Here is a 16869-nt window from a genome sequence, read left to right as displayed (position 1 = left end):
TGTGGAGTTATTTGAAATCCAAGGTATACGCTAATAAGCCAAAGACCTTAGCTCAACTGAAAGCCAACATTCGACGTGAAACAGCCGCCATATCATCCGAAACATTGGCCAAAGTCATGGAAAATGTCGAAAAAAGAGTGCATTTAGCTGTCAAAGCTAAAGGTGCCCATTTACGCGATCTAATTTTTAAATATTAGCTGAAACAAATCCCCTTGGACCAAAATAAATTATTTTTGAAATGAACAAAAAACATTGTTTTCTTTTGTTCTTTTTTTTTAGAAACAAATGGGTCAACTTTAAATGGCCTACCCTGTATATGTACACACTTTATAGTCACTATTTGGTAAAAGGCTTATTCCGATATATTTATTGGTGCTTGATTTGTATACTGTGAAGTAAAAAATCAAATTAAATTAATAGCTTGATTCTGTAACTAGTTTCTAGTCTCTATTTGAGTCACTTTGAGGCATAATCTCAATTTGTGACTAGTTACTATTCACTAAACAGTCTCTACCGTTAGTCTCAAAATATTGAGACCTGGTAGTTAGCAGGTCACAAAACTAAAAAGAGCTCTTGTCTGCCATTTTGAATATACTGAATAGAGATCATCATAGATATTAATCGATAGTCATTTCTTTATATTTTGTGAGCAACTCAAACACGAAAAGATGAAAAATAAATCAATTTTACATAAATTTCGTAAATATTATGAAACAAGGTGAACATATATTTTTATTTTTATTGATAATTATGTTTTTTGACTATGTTATCCATGCTGTTAGGTTAAAAAAAACTTACGAATCTTACGTTAGAGGACCATTTGGTCCATACTGCAGTTTTCATACAAAATAACAATTTAATCTTAGTCTTTATATTTAGTTTGGTTCAATAAACCACGGTAAATTGTGATATATGGGAAGTAGACTTGATAGTATATCGAATTCGTCTATTTTTATACCGTAATATAGAAATGTCAAAGTAATGGTACCAAATTTGTTTGAAATTGTTCCCACCGTTCTTGACATTTGGTATTTCTCTAGGTGGGGATCGACTCATTTGAGGCTCTTCCGTGCATGTGAAATTTAATGCCACATAACATATTCACTAAGCGAATATGCACACTGCCAAAGAAGATACCGAAAAGCTTTGTCGTGAGCAAATTTAGTTAATATTGCTCTAGTGATTTGTGAAGTATTTGCATTATGTAATATACTAGTCTAAACCTGCAGCTCCGTTCGCTCTTTGTTGTGAAGGATATCTACATTTCTACATTTTTTATTGACATCGTGAATCACTTAAAAGTTAGTCTAAACTCTCAAAACGACGCGTATCTCTACTACTAATGAATATTTTGACGTGAAATTTAGCATAAATGTCTTTAACAGTACTACCAACTTACAGAACAAAAATTTACCAATTCGAAAAACGCGCGAAATATAAATTAAAAATTCACCTTTCAATTAGATCACAGTAGTACATACATATATGCTTCTTGTTATAGTGACTAACAGTGCAGGAGTAGAGCAGAAGAGGGCGCGTCTCACGCCCTATGTATGTGACCTGGTCTACGAAAAGGGAGCTAACGTGCGAAAACTAGTTTTCTGGGAAACAGCTGTTAAAAATCTCATCTTCCATCCGAATCAACTAAAAAGTGAAAATTGATTTTTGATATAATCATATGGTCATGTTTTAATTGACTTAAGCGTTCCTTTTTAATTTTGCATTGTTCTGTGCCATGCTTCAGGAATATTTGTCACACTCTTCTCAAATTATGATTCAACCTTTTCTTATATTACAAATATCTCTATAATTCATATACATATATAATATACATATGTGTATGTAAACAAAAACCACTGTACCCTGCCAGTAGCTGTATTTTTGACGAAAAAAATGTTCAAATGATTCTAACATAAATATTGAACACACGCTAATGTTTTGAAATATAATTTTTTTATTTATGAATTGTTGTGACTTTTAGCATAAAACGATAGAAAGTAGCCTACGCTCGTCCCGAGGTTCCAACCTACCTCATCGCCAATTTTCAGCCAAATCGGTTCAGCCGTTCTAGAGTTATAAATCTATATATATTTGTATATAAAATAAAGTTGTTGTTAGTTACACCATTTATAACTCAAGAACGGTTGAACCGATTTGACTGAAAATTGGTGGAGAGATAGCTTAGAACCAGGGTAAGGACATAGGATACCTTTTATCTCTTTATGAGAAAGTTTAATACAACTCATAAATACAAAAATTATATTTCAAATCATAAGCATTTGTTCAAAATTCATGTTTGTTTCACATGCGTACAATTTTAAACAGAGTCTTCTCAAAAATAATACAATTGCTAAATATTTGGAATAAAAGTAAATAACTGCAACCAAATATGCAGTGAATAGATTATAACTGGCTCAGTAATCAGTCGTTGAGTACATCCCAAAAGCCTGATGTCACAACCTTTCCCACCGCCTTTTTCGTTTTTTCACGCCTGACAACTGGTTCATCATGTGCAGTCCAATACAATGACTGTCGATTGGACTCCAGTGGGAAATGATAGAGCTATGTTTCTATCACCGACGCAAAAATTCGGTTTTATTACGATTAAAGAGCACTCAAACACTTCTCAGTATCAATTATTCGGAGATTACGAGGCACCCACTTTGCACAGAGCTTTCGCCTCTTTAAACTTAGCAAATATCTTTTCATCGGTGGATTTCCCTGAGCCCAAATTCAACAGTATTTCCCCCAAAAATTCATGCTTTATTAACACACGAAATACTTTATGATCCATTTTTTTGTTAACTAACACAAGTTGCTTCACAAAAATGCTATATCTCATTATCTAATCCAACTAATAGAAATCTTATAGATGGTAGTAGTAATATTAACTATGTATCAGCCACAGTGAAGCGTGAGCGGGTCATCTAGTATAGACATAAATTGCGAAATTTAGGGTGATTTTGCAAAAACGGCCGCCATTAGGACCTTCTCCAGGACTAAAGGAATACCCGTTCTTTTTCACGTTTTCACGTCTTTCCGTGCTGTGGTTCGGGCGTAATGCGCGGACATACAAAAAAGTTTCATTTTTATATATAAGATTATATTAGTTATTATATAACTTACAGTACATTAGATTTATTGACCGATTAAAGTGATGTATTAATGTGTTATTTAGCCAGTTTCCCTGTACCAATATAATAAACAATCATTTAATTTATCTCTTGTACGGAGAGACGTACGTACAGCCAGGCAAACGGGTGGAAAAATTGTTAGATGGAGAAAACTATTATCCTCTGTTGCAAAATGTTGAGAAATGGTTTATTTAGTAGAGACAATTTATATGACATATCAGCTGTTAAATTCGCTTAGTTTTAAATGAATTCCAGCATGCCAAATGTCGGTTAAATTATAAATTAATTACAAGACAATTGATAAAACTACCCGAAACAATAAAATGTTGTGTAAAATGTTTTAATAAAAATTTGATTTGTTAGGATTAACAAAGATCATGTCCATGAGACTTCACCAGCAAATAAAATGAGATAAATGAAATATTCATGTTAGAAACACAAGAGTTAAAAAAACTTAAATAGTACGTATATCTAGTAATTGCGTACTGAACTCCACTAACAACCAGGCTTATGTTGCAAAACTAAGTGGGCAGATATTTCTAAATATTTGAAACACAACTAAGGAAGAGCTCACAACATTGTTAAAAAAATAGGTAACAGAAAGTCTTACATTTAGTCAAGACTAATCATGACATTGTCATATTTGTATGATGTCGGGTATCTGTTTGTATATTCATCTATGCAAATATAAGTAGCACATATTTCTAAAATTTTATTATTTTGAAGCGTGTCAGGCACATGACTTTTAAATTAACGGCATTTTGACATTTCGCTTACTTACTATACTCATAGATGTATGTACGTGTGTATATACATATACTCACGTTTATTAAACTCCTTTATATGCAACAATCGTCTCAGAACTTTCAGTTTTGTACGCGCATAAAGCGCATATTTGTATTTGACTTTTGCAATACATATGTATGTATGTAGATTAAAATCAATAAACGTTAAAATTGTTAAATTTGCAATAATTTTTCAAAACATTCGTCTGTTGACTTCTTAACTTCTAAGAACTTCAAAATATTTATTTAATCGGATTACTTATCCTTTAATCTAATGGGTAATGGAAATTATTTCGTCAACTTTTGCTTGATAGGAAAAAAAAAAAAAATGCTCACGCAAAATCAGCTTCATAGTCTGTTGATTTACTCTGAACGACTTGCTTTTTATGAGTGACGAACGGCAATGAGAAATAGCGAGAATAAAAACCTTAACGTGTTATTTAGTTAGTGGAATACACGCACATTGCGCAGTGAGGGGTTAAGAAGATCGATGTTATTCCGTATTGCATGATTTAATTTCTCTTAACAAATTTTAATGAAAACAAGTAAGGAAGGCTAAGCTCGTATGTAACCGAACATTTTATACTCTTACAACTTGTCAGGATCAAAGGCGGGGAAATAATACCAGACGCATAAGGTTTGTTAGTTACATACATGGGGTCTAGGGCAAGTTTTCACTTCAGAGGCAATATTTGCGAAAATTTGTATCAAGATACATTTATTGGTGCTTGGTTTGCATACAGCAAAGTGAAAGCATCAGATGGTATTTAAAATTGTGTTACTACATACATATGCACTATATAGGAAGTAGGACAACACCCTACGTCGCTAATTTTCGCACTAAAACATAAAAATGTCAAGATAATATGATACGATAATTTGGTCGAGATCGGTCGAGTAGGTCTTGAGATATTGATTTCCACCAAAATGTGGGCGGTGCCACACCCATCGTCCAATTTTGACCTCGACTGCCAAAAACCTCTTTTGTATCATTAAACGTATAAAATTTAATATCTCTGGCGTATTTATTTATTGATTTATTGCTCTTTCAATAGTTTTTAACGGAACCGTTGTATAACAAGTGGGCGGGGTTATCACTTGATTTCATCCATTTTTACAGGTTTGGTAGGGCTGATTAAGAGATTTGAACAGAGCTAATTTGAAAATTGTATCAAAAATGGTTTAGAAAATATATAGTTTCAGCCTTTTAGAGTGCGGGGCCACGTCCCTTTTTTTCAAATGTTTTGCTCGCAGGTGACTTTTGCTACTGCGGTGTCAAATTACAGTTTTATATCTTAATATAGTGCTTAGTTATGGCACTATATACATTTTCGTTTAAAGGCGCTTTTTGGGCGTGACAATGGTATGATTACGTCTACGAACTTATCATTTTGAACAGAACCAATTTTCATAAAGATATATTAATTTTTACTCAAATTATCGCTTACAGAAACCCACAAACATACAGTCACTCGGATTTTAACTCGCCTCATCATCCTGTTCACTTATTTCCCCCCATTTCTAGCACAATTACTTTTATACAGTGATACAAGCAACTATTAGGTGAACAAAATTATTTTGCTATCTAACAAAAAGTTGCAAGTGTATAAAAATTTGGCTTATAAGAAATTGTACGACTATACTCGTACATATTCAATCTAAAATTCTTTTCGTTTTTTACTGTCTATGGGATGCTCTTTGATAACCTGACTAATATATGTATTGTACATACATATATTATACTAGTTTTATACTCCCTATGGAATTTATTTGGGAATTTTCTTATAATACATATCGTTATCTAAATTATAAAATAATGTGTAATAATTTTTCGTAAGCTTTCAGGAAAAAGAAAAAACGGTATAAAAAATACACTACTCATATTGAAACAAAATCCGAAATTTAGAAGCTTGAAACTTTGTATATCGTCACCTGAAATGCAAAATAACGTATCATCAAAAAAATCGAAATTGAGTGTCTTATTGATTACGCTTCACTACTTCAAATTACATACATAATATTACATACATATGTATGTTGAACATTTTCAGGTTCTGCGGTCAGATATAAGCCAGTTTTAATCAATATTAAAATTTGTTTCACTCATGTTCCATGTTATTTCGCGTTTCATTCATGCCACTTTAAATTTCCGAAAATGTTGTTACGTTATTTTGCATTTCAGGTGACGATATATTCATGTATGAAATTGGACGTAGTAGATTTTAATCAATAAAATTAATTTTACTATTTTTTAATGATGTGTCATTGGAATTTTAGAGGACGATATGTAGACGATAGATAATAGATCTCCTTACTATATAAATTCATTGCAATACCAAACTTCTAACCTCAACTTTAGCTAAGCAGACTCTCTTTCTCTCCCTCTTCTTAAACTATCCCACTTAGCTGTGATTGATGCTCGCTTATACTGCTTCGGCGATCGATTGTCTTTTGACACCTGCATCACTTCCCACCTTGTCAGTATAAAAGTATTTAAATAACGAGATTTCAAATTCAGTCTAGATGCAATCGCGAAAACATTGCAACAGAACAACGATCAGAGCGGAAACGTGATTAATTTTTATCTACATTCACTGTTGTTGTTCTGATTGAGATTTCCGAATTTCGCATCCGAAGTTATATATATGTACATACATACATAAGTAGCAAAGTGTTTCAATTTACAAGTGTTCCGGTACGCGCAGCGCTTCCGCGAAATCAAGCCTTTTAAAAACGCTCTGTCGTACCAAAGTTATTTCCGACAGCACGAAAGTCAAAGTTTCGCAGTCTGTCTGTGTCAATGTTGTCATTAGTCAGTGAGCCGTTGTAACGCTACGAAGTGAGTCATCCGATTAATGAAATAGAAAACTACAGTTTCTAGCTTCACCAAATTAGAGAGTGCATAAGTAAATATGTATAAAAATATAAATATATGTATGAAAATAACTTAGTTTAAGATATTTATAAAGTTTTAGTTTTAAAACAATGAGACACACTTCTAGCTTTATTAATACTGAATTGTCGCATTTTATAATATTTTTATTTTAGGAATTTCTGCAACTTTTTGTTTTTTAATTAATGACAGAACACACTAAATTTTAGTTAAATAATAATTTAATTAATTATTTAAACATTGTCAGTAAAAAAGTACTGATATTATATAATAATATTGTATATACAGACATACATACATATGTATGTATATAAAAGAGTTTTATAGCCGAAAAGTCATTTATACATATACATACATACATACATGCATGTATTACATACATACATATGTATGTACATGACTGCAGCTTAGCAGCTTAAGAGTGATTCACTTTCCTTAATTTTTATTATAATGTAGTTTACGAGATCTGAGCTGCAAGTATGGTATATACATATGTATATATGATTGTACATACTCAGGATTTGTTATCCTATTGCTGACATTTATTGAATAAACTGAGTCATTTGGAAATGCGTTGATATGTACATATGTATATACATAGTTCAACAACACACTTTCCATAATATTACGTCAATGGACAAAAAAACAACTAATTTAAATATTTAAAATTTTAATGTAAAATTGTTATTCCAAATTAAATTATAGCTTAAGCGTTTGTATATTTATGAAATACATATTCCAATGTGCACATCAGAGTTTAAAGTTAGTTAGCCCTACCTTTTGTCGTTAAATGAATATCGCACTTTTAATGCGCTCATAACAAATTTCCCGTTATATCAGTGGAGACAAGTAATTAACAACGAAATATACTAAAAATACGAATTATACGATCCGTCTTTACTTTACTTAATTGGATTTGACCCAGATTATATTTTTTAATACTATGTTCCCATTTTAAGTGATTAGATTACATTTAATCTCTTCACTAATCAAGCCGGTTCTCACTGCCGTGGGGCAGATGATAAAACAGATGTTTTTGCCATTGAAGAATTCACATCGCTTAATATTTATTAAAAGAAAACGATGTTATATAGTACTTTATTATAAAAGCCGTATTCTTTTAAATATTTTCAATTTAATGGAAATAATAGACGCATTTTTTTTATTTGGGAAGTTGATTTTCAGATCAATTGAGATTCATTGCGTTTAATTCATTTGTTTGTTTACATTTTTTTCTCTTTTTAGTGTCTAATAGTGGAATTCTGTAAACAGTCTCTAGTCACTATTTGAGACATTTTGAGGTAATGTCTCAATTTATGACTAGTTACTATTCACTAAACAGTCTCTAGCGTTAGTTTCAAAATATTGACTCAAATTTGAGACCTGATAGTTAGCAGGTCACAAAACTAAAAAGAAATTTTGCTTGCCATTTTGAATTTGTAAGCAACTCGAACACGAAAAAGTTAAAAATAAAAACATTTTACATAAAATTCGTAAATATTATGAAACAAAGTAAACATATATTTTTTATTTTTATTGGTAATTATGCTTTTTGACTATGTTAAACAAAGTTTAATATATGTTATTAACATATTTCTCTTTATTCAAGTGTAAAAACATCTCTGAATAATGAAATGTAATAGATTTTGTGACTGTCACTTACAGAATAGCAAATTCGTCTCAATTCACAAAAAGTGTCTCCAACTTAAAATCTCAAATTTAGAGACTTCAAATCATCTCGGAGACGAGATTAAGAACTGTAATTTTCGTATGGAGAAATCTTGATAATTTTATAAGATAAGTGGGATAAACTACTCAACAGCCGAAATATTGTGATTAAATGACGGTCTGAAAATGATATAAAGGGTGTCATTTCAACGATCTAAATCTGCCCAAACCTAATATTGCTATCACTGGTGCTTAGCAACAGGATTGCTAAAAAATTATATTTTTCCGCCAATTATCCGATATAAGCCTCTACAACAGTAGACCACGGACTAACATAAGTCAGAACATGACATCAATCAGATGCACCACTACGTTACTTCTAGACTTAAACTCGCAATAATGCTAATACAGTGAAACTTCGATAAGTCGTAACCTCGATAAGCGAAACACCTTGATATTTCATAGTATTTCTTCGGTCCCTAGAAAAATTCGCGAAAAATGCATGTATTTCGGTCCCTTTGATAACTCGTATCTTTCTTGAGACAAAAATTGAAAAATGTGTATCAAAAGCCTCTACAACTCGTATTTTTTTCTCAAAAGCCTCTACAACTCGATTTTTTTTTCACAAAAAACAGTACGTGACGAAAACATAGTACGTTTTTTAACCGTTATTATTTTACAGTTACGCTTATTCATAAGTTTTGCTTTGTTTTCTACAACTAGCGTAGATTAGTATCAATTAGGACGCAAGATGTCAAGTTCTCGTAAGTGCAAAATATTGCCAATTAAAAAAAAAAAAAATATTCTTGCCGTAAAAAACTTGACTTGAAAAAAAAACTTGATAACTTGAAAAACTCCATAACTCGTATTTAAATTGTGGTCCCTTGCAAATACGAGTTATCGAAGTTTCACTGTAGTGTCGAACTGATCTTTTGATATTTCTGCAATTTGTGTGGCTCAGGTTTTGACAAAACTTAATATTAAACAAGTAAGGAAGGACTAAGTTTGGGTGCAACCAAACATTTTATACTTTTACAATTTGCAAGAATCAAAACCAGAGATATACTTTAGGTCTAAAACGTCAACCAGAGGATCGAAAGCCAAACAATTTTATATATCCATATACATACATTATACAATATATAACTAAGACACTGACATACATATAACGTTTGTTAGAAAAACATAAAATGTAGTATCTGGAAATTGGGGTAGTATCGAGCCGATTTTATCTTTTTTCCTAATACCAGCAAATATCGCCCCACACTAAAAAAAAAAACAATAATATGGAGTAAAGTCAGCCGGATGTTCCAAAATGCTGATATTACTTATATAGCGATGATAATCAATCTATTTTAAACACAAATATACACTGTTATGAGTAAAACACGCTCTGTTATTTTTATTGTGATAACTCACTACAAAGTCATCGGAATCTTTATATAAGTCATATGGGGGCAAGAGAAGTATTGGGTCGATTCAACCCATTTTTGACATACAGACATATTTACTATTGTTAGAGAAGGATTATCCTTAAATATCAATTATAGTATATCTCACACATTGGAAAGTGTGAAGAAAGAATCAAATGGAATTTAAAATTTTGGTATATGGGTAGTAAGCGTGGTTGCAGTCCGATTTCGCTCATTTTCGTACTGTGGTATAAGAAAATGAAAGCGATGCTACTTACTAAATTTTGTCGAAATCGGTGGGCCGATTTACGGGATATCGGATTTCTCCAAAAAGTGGGCGGAACACGCATCATCCAATTTTCATACTGGCTTGTAATTTCTAATACCATATACTAATATGCAAAACGTCAACCAAAGAAACGGAATGTATTATATTTGTGATAAGAGGACCAAGATTTAGACCAATTCCATTCACACCAAAGCTCATTATGTTTAAGAACCGTCCAGTTAATTTAATAATATGTACAGGTATCCCTCGAATCGTGTTATTTGAAATTTAAAAGGTAAAACTTTATAAACGCAATAATTTTTAAATGACATATGTTCAACCACTGTAACTCTCCAAAGATTGATTTGTTTTTCCTTGAAGAGGTAGAGGATCCTTAAATTTCAATTTTTAAAAGGAATTTTCGCGGCTTCGTGTAATTCGAACCCCGTGTTATTCGAGGGTGTTATTCGAGGGTGATTCATCTTCGCCATTTGTTTGGCAGTGCTTCGTACGCGAACTGCTCGACTGTTATTCCTTTCGGGCTCATACGCGTAAATCCATGATTCACACCTGTCACGACGTCATAGACGTGTTTCGAAATACCGTTATCGTAATGTTTTTTTTTTTACATTTCTCTCCATCAATCGACACGAGCCTTTATTTGAGTAATTGAGCAAGTTGTGTGGGATCCAATGTGATCAATTTTTTTTTACAATCAAGTGTTCATACAATAGTTTGCCCCCAGAACCAATAGTTTCCGAAACAACAACTAATTTTGGACAACCTTCACGAAATTCATCTTGAAGAGATCTGCGACCTCGATTGAATTCACCATAACATCGATAAACACATGTCCTTGATGAAGATTTATCGCCAAAAATTAAATTAATTTCATTGATGCCCTGTGGTAGACTAAATCCACTACGAAAGTGGTAAGAAAGTAAGATGATTATTTTATGTTTCTGTAAACCATACAATTAGCGCTCGTATGGCAATGCGTTCTGAGTATATCTAATATCCAAAATCTCAAATTTTACAACAAAATTGTGAGTTGCCAGATTGCAGCACTAGTGTTGACAAATTCCGAAATATAAAGGGCTCTGAAGTCCATATCTTTGAACAGTTCTGGTTCGGTTTTGACTAGTTTTAGATTTTAGATGGCATACCTTAAATGCACTACATGTGAAAAATTAGAGTGGACGAGATTATAATCCATTTTCGGTATGTCGAAGGGGATAACAAAAACATTTGTCCCAAAGTAAATTTGCTGATTTGGCTTTATTGGTTTAGGAGATACATTAGACAGAAAAATTGTCTGCTCTTTGTCAGCCAATGTTTTTGAAATGACTTAAACAGTTCTTTCAAAAAAAAATTTTATCTCTTCAAATATTAGCATTAAAATATGACACAAAAGACTTTTAATCAATATTTCATTCGATAAAAAATAAAATGGGACAGTTTTTTAATAAGTTTAAAAAATAGATATGGATCAGAAAAAGCCTTCGCTGATATTATAGTAAAAACTTAATAAATAAAAATACAAATACTTAGTAACTAGTGGGAAAACTCACACGTTTTAGAACTTCAGCAAAGCTTTGTACACAAGTTTCGATGGGTCTTCCGCGGATATTTTGAAAATAAAACTCTCTAGGCAACCCTAATTTCATGGCACTTTCTTTCATATTTTGCTTCAACAAATTTATTCAAATGGAAATTAACATCGAAATCATAGCCAACTTTGCTCATAATAATACACAAGACCTTTGTTTTCGGTTCAACTTTGCGCAAGCTAATTTTAAGAGGATTAATTACGAACTTTCTGAATTAACTTGGCCAGATTACAGTGGCAATATTGAATTTAGTGGTTTCCACTTTAATGAAATTATTTTAAACTTATTTGAAAAATATGTTCCGAAGTGTGTTGTTACTCAAAAAATGAGTTCTAATTTATGGTTTTCGAAAGAATTATGTAAATTAAAAAATAGAAAATCTCGTGCTTTTAAACTTTTTAAAAAAATTGGCTTAGTTGCTGACTATTCAATATATTCTAAGTTGCGTCGACAATTTGCTGAACTTAACAAAATATGTTATAATAATTATATAAATAAAGTAAAAAATAATATTATACGTAATCCAAAATTGTTCTATGGTTTCGTCAACTCCAAACGCAGGATTTCTAATTTTCTGTCCGCTATGAAACATAAGTCTACTATGTTTAGTCGCACACACCATTTCTAATATGTTCGCTGAATTCTTTAGATCCAATTACTCTCCAAAATCTCCAAAAGATGTTCCGCATCAGCACAAGTTATATCCGATTTCTGTCATTAATGCACCTACCATTTCCGAAGCAGACGTCTTATATTAGTTAAATATGTTAAAACAATCATACAATCATTGTCCAGATATGATTCCTCATGCTTTCTTAAGAAATGTTCCAAATATACATATATACCAACCCCTAACAAAACTATTTAATTCATCTCTTATGCAAGGCTTATTTCCATCCATATGGAAAAAAATCATTTATAATTCATTTACATAAGAGTGGATTTATTCATACCATCTATTGAAAACTATAAGGGAAAAGCAAAGTTGTTGCAAAACCTCAACTTTTTGAAGCAATTATAACAGACGAAATAACCTTCCGGATCTCTCCACTAATTTCTTGTTCTCAGCACGGTAAAGTAAAGGGAAATCTACAATAACTAATTTGCTTGAATTTGTATCACATGTATCAACGGGCTTTAGGAAGAATAAAAATACTGATGTTATATACACAGATTTTAGTAAATCTTTTGATAAAGTAAACCATTCATTCTTTCTTTCTTTTTTTCTTCAATCATTATTTCTAAAATGGCTTGATAAGATCTTAGTAATAGAATTCAACAGTCATATTTAACGATACTTTTTCTGACATAATCAATTCCTCAAGGTAGCCATCTTGGTCCGATTCTGTTCTTGTTATTTATTAATGACTTATCATCTGTTGTTAAGTTTTCAAAAGTCTTATTATATGCTGACGATGTAAAACTTTTTAAAACGTATACTTCAAACAACGAAAGATGCCAGTTGCAAACAGACTTAAACAACCTAGTTTCTTGGTGTGATAGAAATGAGATGTCATTGAATCTTAAAAAATGTAAAACAATGTGCTTTTCACGTAGATCTGTAGACCCAACTTCATACACAGTACAAAACTTTAGGTTGGAGCAAGTATGCAGTTTTGTTGATCTGGGAGTAACTATGGATCCCAAACTCAATTTTAATCTTCACGTATCTTCCACGGTTTTTCAAGCTAAAGGCGCTCTTAGTTTTGTTAAACGTTGGTCTAAAGAATTTAGAGATCCGCTTACCACACAAATTATTTTTACATCTCTTATTAGGCCTATATTAGAGTATGATTCTGTGGTTTGGAACCTTAGTTACCAAGTCCATTCGGATAAGTTAAAGTCCGTTCAAAAACAATGTTTACTTTTTGCTTTAAATCATTTGCACTGGGATTCCAGTTTAAATCTTCCCCTTACACCAACCGTTTAAAACTTATAAATCTCCCGACACTCGCTATTCGTAGGGAGATGCTTGGTATAATATTTCTTGTAAAACTCATGAATGGGTCAGTCTGTAGCCCACCTCTCTTATCTGATATTAATTTTAACGTTCCCGCTCGCTCTACCATACAGTTTGAACCCTTACTTTTAAAATTTTCTAGAATAAATTTTGAGTTAAACGAACCATTCCGCCGTATATTTATGTCATGATTTCAATTCTCATTCCAGCACATTTGATCTAACAGCCTCACTCTTTACCATTAAAAAAATTATTTTATCTACTCTTAACAAGTAACATTTAAAAATAATAAACTTTAATTTAATTCTTAATATTGGCTGTTGACATTTTTGTTTCTGCGTAAGATCGAAACACTTAAAACTCTCTTGCCTTTTATGACTCGGGTAATTCCTTGGGTAATCGTTGGATATTATTATAAATTGATTCAAATAAAAAAGCTAATCCATTACGCAGAATTATATTTTCACCACTACGACATATACCCCAACAACACAACTCCATCGCCACCGTGTTTCTGTTGAAGAAAGATTATGAACCTCCAAGGTTGTATTAGGATTTCTCATTACCAATTGCAAAATGCAGTATTTTATTCCATCAGACTACATAACAAATCCCAGGATGAAAGAGGCTTATTTATATGTACATTGGCTAACGCTACTCGCTTCATCCATGGAAAAAATTTCATTTTACCTACTACTGTAGCTTTAAAACCAGGCCTTTCAAAAATTCTTTGGCAGTATTACCACAAATTTGTTTTTCAAATTCTTCTTTAACATCCTCCGCTATTTGCACAGATGTAATACGGGGGATTTCTTTGATCCAAATTTATAAATATTAATATTATTAGGCGCCAAAACCGCGGTTTTAATGTAATGATTGATTTATAAAGTTGTGAACGAATACACTTTCTGGCTAGTATACGTACATTCAAATTATTAGAGACCGTCTCCAGACCCACTACTTGATTAGTTTAAAACTAAAGGTTTCACTACGAACTACGATTCGTTGCACCAAATAATAGTTTTCTATCTTTGCGAATTTTGTTTTATCCCTTCAAACGGGTTCCATTCCGATGGCTGTCGACTTGTTTGCATGTAGAAATCATAAAACCATGGCTCATCGGCAGTTATAATGATCCATGAATGTGGGATCGGAATTCACACGATCAAGCATATCCAAAGAGACCGGTTTACAGTACTCTTTTTGAAAAAAAAATCAGCTTTATCAGGACGAGTCGAGCAAGAACGCGTTATCCACCTCTATTGTCATCTTTCTAATACTTGCCTGACGATTATCAAGCCCCATATCCTACACGTTTTTAATATTTTCATTAGTTGAAGAGATCAAAGGTCGTCCAGAACGCTATGCCTTTAACGATCCTTCGACCGTCTTTGAAGATTTTGTACCACTTGGACTTGTAGTTTTGATAAAACTGAATTACCGTAAACCCTTTCCGACATTCGCAACAAATTCACAGACGAAATTTAGTTACAAACACAAAATTTGAGACAAATTCTTGTTACCCATTGTAAAAATCGCAACGCACTACTGGAGTGTACCAACTTAAGCAGTTAATGTAAACAACAGATCGCGCTGTATTAAGGACAGTCTCACCGACTTAACAAAATACATAATTTTTTTAACTATCATTTACTCGGGGAATTTAATTACAATTTCCGGATGCTTTTTTGTCACAATTTATTCGTAGAAGTCCTAGCAACATCCATTATGAAAAAAACATCTAACAATAAAATTATTTTCTTAGATATTTTATTTATTTATACATTTTTTGTTCGTGCAATATATGTTGCAAGGACGATAATAAAATTCCTAATGCAACGACAATATGTTATTAATGAAATCTTTAAAATAATATAAAATTTTGTTAAAAAAGAGGAAACATTAACCTCAGTCGGAGCTATAAAAGTCTTCACAAGTACAAAACATTTCATACAATTATTTGAATTAGATTTGAAGAACTTGATTTCTACGACAGCTACATATGTACATACACTCGCCAGAAAAGGTCTGCGTACAAGTTACCAACCAAAATAACTTGTTAAAAAAAAAACAAAAGCAATAAATATATATAGTATACCAATTTTTTGATAATAAAATATAGTTCATAATCGGCAAAGTTGTTCTTTTTCTGAATTTTTCTTAAAATTTAACAGAAAGTCGGACGTCCTCCAAATTTTAAGACATCCGCTAAGGGTTCTGGCATGGATTAGACAAGCTTAAAGGCTTCTGTCTCAGCCTTTCCTTGTGCATCACATTCTTGAGTATGCATATCTTTTTATGTAATTTTACGTCAGCGGAGAAAATCTCATAGTATGATTTAGAATTAAAATCTGGTAATCTTGATCGTGGTTGAAACTACTTGAGAACCTTGCAAATTACTAAAGCTTAACTATGTCTGGTATCGATTAAGATATAAAGCTGTAAACACCGACATGGTAACACAAGGTCTTACAGGGTCCAGAGTAAAAATTGGACGATGGGCCTGGCACCGCCCTTTTTTGGTGAAATCCCATATCTCAGGACCCGACTGACTGATATTCATATTTATATGCCATACTGCGAAAATGAGCGAAATCGGAAAATAACCACGCCTACTTCGCATATACCACAATTTTAAATTCCACTTGATTCATTCAGTTTCCAGTACACAAATCAAGAAGCAATTAATATAACGGGATTAAACTTTACACGAATTATGCCTTTAGTGTTTGCCACCTTATTACCAAAAATTGCTTAATGCCAATAAAAACTGTTCACGCTCCTATGTACCGAATATTAAGACCCCGGTACCTCTAGTAGTTAAAAAGATAATCGAACTTACGGGTGTCTTTGTACCGCATATATCGGCCAATATGTGAGTTATCTAAATAAAAATAAGAGGGCGTGTTTTACTCATAACAGGGTATCTTTGTGCCTAAAATAGATAAATTTGAGTGAAAACTTGACTTACCCCCCATATAACTAATATCAGGATTTTCAAACATCCAACTAACTTTACTCTATTTGATTCGTTTTTGAGTAAGTGACATGTTAATAGTATGTGGTATTAGGAAAAATAGATAAAATCTGGCTGGTACTACCCCAACTGTCGTATACTACATATAATGGTTTTCGTTTT

The 16869-nt window shown here is 32.2% G+C and overlaps 1 protein-coding gene across 2 annotated transcripts in view; it reads left to right on the top strand.

Moving 5' to 3' along the window:
* Positions 1 to 6449: 6449 nt before the first annotated feature.
* The window catches only part of LOC105230249 (matrix metalloproteinase-14), a 77215-nt gene continuing 66795 nt past the window's right edge, over positions 6450 to 16869 (top strand). The window contains exon 1 of one of the 2 annotated variants that reach the window (XM_049451272.1): positions 6450 to 6758. The gene's annotated coding sequence lies outside the window, so the exon portion shown is untranslated. Of the gene's footprint in view, positions 6826 to 16869 lie in introns of both variants that reach the window. The other variant, XM_049451274.1, reaches the window with a different exon arrangement.

Source organism: Bactrocera dorsalis, chromosome 3 (assembly GCF_023373825.1).
Source record: "Bactrocera dorsalis isolate Fly_Bdor chromosome 3, ASM2337382v1, whole genome shotgun sequence".
NCBI lineage: Eukaryota > Metazoa > Arthropoda > Insecta > Diptera > Tephritidae > Bactrocera > Bactrocera dorsalis.
The sequence above is the reverse complement of the archived record's forward strand: the minus strand, read 5'-3'. Positions and strand labels throughout refer to the sequence as shown.